Here is a 5,985-nt window from a genome sequence, read left to right on the forward strand (position 1 = left end):
GCCATTTTTCTGCAGAACTGCTTTTTTACTTTTGATACTTTAAGTACATTTTGCAGATAATAACACGGTACTTTTACTTTTGTAATAAAAAAAAAAAAATTGTAATTGTAATGGAGTATTTTCACTTTGTCGATTCTTACTGTTACTTAAGAATATTATCTGAATACTTCTTCTACCACTGAACATATCGCACCACATATTTAAAAATCAGATTATGTATTTTCTACCTGACTTGCATACAGCATAGCTGAAGCTGCAGTGGAAAACAGTATTTTTGGGTGTGACCAACAAGCTAAATGAAAGCCTTTGGGCATTCATATCTGAGATTTATGTTGCCCAACTCAGGAGTTTAGGAGGGTAAAATGAGCAGATTAAAGAGGCTAGTAAATACAGGGAAAGAGAGGGAGCAGTGTGCAGCAGATGGAGTGTGGAAAAGTGCCAGTGCTCCGGACGGGCGTGACCTGAGAAACACCATGTGGAGGTAGAAGGGCCCGCTGGAGCCACCTGAGCCTTGAATCTGTCTGAAACAGGAGTGCTTCGTTGACAAGCCATCACTCAGAGACTCCGACAGGGCTTTCAGCAGACCCCCGTCCTCCCATGCCCTTCTACCCTCACCAGCCCCCTGACACACACGCTCAAACCCTACACCACAATGTATGTCAGCACTGTCATTAGGGTAATTGCTGATTATGTGCACAATTGTCTCACCCAACTCTGCCAGACGTCCATCAATCCACAACTAGGTTTTATTACATTTGCAATGACTGGTCAGAAAGAAGATTGTTCAGGATGTTTACTTCTTATTTCTCTAACAAACTGTGTCCTGGAGAAATTTCTCTTTTTATGGACATCATTTGTTTTATTCTGACTCAGTTTTAGTCTAATATTTACACTCTTTCATCTCTTACAGACCGAACAGTTGAGTGAGATATGACTGGCCAGACGTCACAGGCACAAGATGAAAACTCACGGCAAATGCTTTCGTTTTGAGGCCTGCTGATGGATAAGTGGACAATGTGTCACAGACAGGTAGCTGTGAAAAATTGCCCTTGTTATGCCTGTAGACATTGAAGGTATCAGTGGAATTCAAAGTGGTGAAAGTGCTTGTAGGCTTTTTTGACAATCTGTCCCCCTTAGTGGAGGTAACATTTATATATATTAAGTGTGCTGTTTTTTGTTTGTTTTTTACATGCACTATCATAGTCTGAACTGTCAGAGAATAACCACCTGTCCAATCATAAATCAATCTCCTTTTTACACCCCTAATATCAAATTGGTCAAACTACAATTTTATTTATATCTTAATTTACTTCCTGAATCCATTTTAAAATGTTTAAACAGAGCTTTGTTGAGGCTCAAATCATAAGAGACCCTGTTCAATCAAACTACAGTTGTACATGTATGTTTACGGCTGATGCTAATGCATTGAGGCTTACAGTTAAGAAGCAAGTAGAAATGCTGTGCCTTTCTAAAGGAAACTTTGAAAGAACAAAGTTTTGGGATTGCACATGTGACCTTCCTATTACAGGACAATCTCTTTTGATGAAGTCCTCTCTTATGGAGAAAAGGTTTGCCTGTGGAATTAAAGCAGCAGCTGCTTACACTCCCAAAACCAAAACATCTTTTTTTAAGGCTGGCGCAGACATACTGATGAATATTTCAATTTGTATTTGAAGACTAAAATCAGCTCTCCTTGTTAAAAATGCATGATTTCATAACAGCTCCCTCATAACAATATTAACCCATTCAAACAAAGGCCCACCTTTGCAATTACACCAATCAGGAGTAATATCAAAGGGAGGGCATGCTGATGCTGGGTCTCTGTATTCAGGTGACATCTCCATTTCCTTATCATGTTAGATTACAGGTGATCACACTGAGTTGCCTTCAAATGTGTTATTTATGGCTGTTTGTGAACATTACTTGAGTAGAAAATTGCTCCTGCCTCATACCTTTGTGCTCGTCTGTGTGGCAAGGGCATAAACTGGTGGACGTGGTGAGGGTGGACAGATCGAGATGGCGGTTTAGGTGAGTGGCCCTCCATCAGTACCATGTGATGAGTTTATGCGTCCTCACTCCCCAGAGGCCCAGAGGCCATGACCTGCCATCCATCCGCTTACGCTCTCATTCATTTCACTTTCATAAGCACCAGTAATGACTTCGCTCCAGTGAAAGGGAGAGAGAGGAGGCTGAGACACTTGTTGGGGAGAAGTGGAATCTTCTTCCTGCAATGGCAATTGGTTGTGCTCTTAGAAAATGCTGCAAGGGGATATATAGCTATTACTGAGGTCACGCAGGACAGGAACAACAATCATTTTCGCCTTCTCATGTATACACGCTGCTTTATGCAGCTGGCACTCAAACAGATTGACACATGCCTAAATGTACACATGCATGCACATAGACTGATAGTACACACAGTCACACACACTCACACAGTGGCTGATGGGCCGGCGGCTCTGTGCATTGTAATATGCTTGGGAGCCTGTACAGGGATTAGCAGCTCATTTCTGTGGCTGCACAGTTGGCCTTCACAGTCTCCCAGAGGAGGGAGACAGCTGAGGGGGGTGCTGTTTGGAGAGCGGTTAGCGATTTTGTGTGTGTGTGTGTGTGTGTGTGTGTTGGGGGGGTATGCTTATCTGACACCAAGGGGCAAATTTGAGATGGTCCAATACCAGCTTAACCAATACACACCACTGCACTCAACTATAACGGGACCAAGCAGCTGACACCCACCTCTCGGGAGATGTCTTATCATATTGCTCTTCACTTTAAACAAACTACAAGTTTGTGAGGATTTAGAAAGGCTTCAGCACAGGCATGTGATGAAGCATGGACTCATGTGTAAGAGAGGATTTGTGATGATTAAAAAAAAAAGACCCTCTGAGATCCAAGTTAATTTTAAAGTCGGTTCCAGCTAATTCGAAAAGATAAACACAAACATTGGTTTCTTTTTACAACCAAGTACTCAGGGCTCACAAGGCCCCAACTTTGTTGTGATAATTACATGTGATACTATCTGGTGATGGTATCCAGGTGGACCTTGTTATGAAAATGCGAGAAAGATCTTGAGTGACGAGGGGTCATGTGAAGATGTGCAGTCGTGATCTCACACAAACCTCGTCTGGAAAGAAACAGGGTGTATCTGCAGACACCTAAATGCAAATAAATATTTAAGTGGAAGTTAGCTCACCTTTCAGCTGGAAACTAGGTTTCTTGACTTGTGGTTTCTGAAGTGGCAAGGTGTGAATTCTTGGATTTGATGACCTGCACGTGAGCCTCTTTGGCTCTTCCTGCACCCATTCTCTGTTTATGTAGCTTCTTTTTGCAATATTTGCATTCCATGTCTGTTTTTAAAGCCATGCATTGGACAATACTGCTACAAAATACTTTCCTGATGAGGATTAAAGACAAGTTTAAACTGCCAAAATGTTTGTAGCATTCATGGGCCAGGTTGTCATTGTTCCCATTAGTGTAAATGCTGATCGTAGCGACTTTGTTGTTACAGGTTAAGATTTCATGCCTGCTGGTGGGTCGGCTTCCGTAATCCTAAAACATCAACTGTCAGCTCCAAAGCAAACACCGCCGACTCCAGGACGGAAAGGAAAAAGGAAACAGAGAACGAATCCAGAGTTCAGCGCTCCAAGACAACCTCTCACAGAGTAATACACTATGACATGAGTCAGGGACTCGCTCCTCTGGTTATTTCCCAGGCGCTGTGAGAGTTTTTACAAAAGTGAACAAAAAAGGAAAAAGATCACACCAACTGATGTCACTGTCTGTAATTTTGCAGACAAAGGAACCTTTTACTGTGTTTTATCCATTCTATTATGGAGAGCACCATGAACTGTTGTGGCATTTACATGAGAAATGGGACTGGTGGTGAGCCTGGGCTCCATCTCACAGTTAGTTGTCTCTCTAATCCAATCTAGTGCAATGATGTTGGCATTGCAGTACTAAGGCTGCAGCAGCAGGGGACTGCTTTTTGAAGAGAGGAAGGGTGGTATAATTTTGAGACCCCCAAACCATGGAGAGGTCAATGGCTTTGCTTTTTTGGCTTCCTCTTACTGTGTCGACATGAGGCGTGGGATCGAGCAGGATTTTGAATTCAAAAGCAAGGTTAGCTTTGACTCACTTGAGATATCCAGATGGGAAATACGACCAACAACAAAAAATATAAAATAGTAAAATTCCTCCGTAGATTGTGTACTTTGTCCAACAAAAAAGAAACAATTTCATGCATTGGACAAGTGGACGCCTATACAAAAAAGACTTTCCTGTTTCTAATATCTTTCAAACTAGTGCTGGGCAGTATGACCAAAAATTTGTATCACAGTATTTTTTAGGATTCTGGCGGCTTCAAAGTGTATCATTATATACTTTCTTTTTTTGCATGACTGGGCCTTATTATAAGTTTATAGTGGGTTATTCTACTGTCAGAAGAAAATAGAATATAAAAACATGGCGTTCAGTGGTGTAATTTTGTAAATGTACAATTATTAGTATTACAAATTGTTTGTGTGTCACACATTGTTGTGTGCCATGGTGTTTTAAGATAGTTAGTTGTAGGTTATTAAATGTGTGTTAAAAGTAATAACCAGTAGTAAGAAAGGTATGCAGTTAATAGAGGCACATCTTGCAATGCACTTCGCGGTGAACACAATTATAGATTTTGCTGCCTATTGAAGAGTTACAGCAGTTGTTTCAGCTATGTATGTATGGCGGTATATGAAAAGTTCATATTATACAGAAAATTAAAACTGGTATATGCCCAGTACTATCTCAAACTTGAACACAAAAACTTATAAATATTTACTAAGTCCTACTTACAATTACCCCCTCCACACACACACACACACACACACACACACACACACACACACACACACACACACACACACACACATATACACACACTACAGCACATCTTCTGCTGAGGTTTTGGTGTTTGGGTGCTGTAGAGGTTTGAGAAGAGTCCCAGCTTTATTGTTCCTAACACAACAGCTGTGACTTAATGAGTCCATTCCAGAGTGCTCACCCTTTGCCCAAGTCTGAGCTGCTTCCACTGCTACCTCCTCATTGACCACATGACCATTGTCTCCATGTATTCACTGGGTCTTAATGGTAAGACACACAAGAATGCAGCAGTGGCTGAGCCTTTGCCACCTCAGAGCGATGGTGGGAAAGCTCCTGAACTCAATTCCAACGGCTTATGTTTACCATGACAAACCAATGACCTATGGGTTCACTCTAGTAATTTGGGGAGAACCTCCCACACACACAAACACAGACATACCCATCTCTCTCTCTCTCCGCAGCTCCATCTGCCTCACTGTGTTTCTGTCTCTGTATCCTAACAAGGACACCTGACAACACTCTGCTTTAAAACTGTGTTTTTGTTACCTTCATTTTGAGAGCTAAAAGTGTCTGAAATGTAAAATTCAACATTCCCAAATAACAAGGATGAAATTCTTGGCTCTTTTTCTGTCAATGACATAATATCCTTACCTGAAAAATGCACTGGTTTGTAAATGAAACAAGGTCCTTTGTGATCTTAGCGGCAGCAGTTTGTGTAAAGCTGAAAAGGAGACGTGATGTATAAACCTGCAGCCTGGCAAGGGAAGTTAGGATGTTGCTATAGCAATTGAGATGAAGCAGCCATGATATTAAAACTCCATCAGTAGACTATTCTTGTGGAACCATGCAAGTATATTCATTTTACTTCCACACTGAGGCGATTTTACCGGGACTGCTTAAAACAAGCTTTTTATGAATGAATCATTCACACACGCGATGATCTTGGCTCATAGCATAGTTTCAAAAAGAGTCTTACGTGACCATAAACCCTTCTTACTGTCTTTTATTTCACATTCACTGAGTTATACTTATGTTACGAGGCTAATCACATTCACTGAGTTATACTTATGTTAGGAGGCTAATCGTGTTGAGTGTTTGGTTCCTGTTTATCCTGGAGGAGGGAAAGAG

At 41.3% G+C, this 5,985-nt stretch overlaps 1 long non-coding RNA gene across 1 annotated transcript; it reads left to right on the forward strand.

Moving 5' to 3' along the window:
- Positions 1 to 916: 916 nt before the first annotated feature.
- On the forward strand, positions 917 to 3,748 carry LOC116055453. The gene is made up of 2 exons (XR_004106292.1): positions 917 to 1,029; positions 3,509 to 3,748. It is a non-coding gene; the product is annotated as an uncharacterized LOC116055453 (long non-coding RNA).
- The last annotated feature ends 2,237 nt before the right edge of the window (positions 3,749 to 5,985 follow it).

Source organism: Sander lucioperca, chromosome 11 (genome assembly GCF_008315115.2).
Source record: "Sander lucioperca isolate FBNREF2018 chromosome 11, SLUC_FBN_1.2, whole genome shotgun sequence".
Classification (NCBI taxonomy): Eukaryota; Metazoa; Chordata; class Actinopteri; order Perciformes; family Percidae; genus Sander; species Sander lucioperca.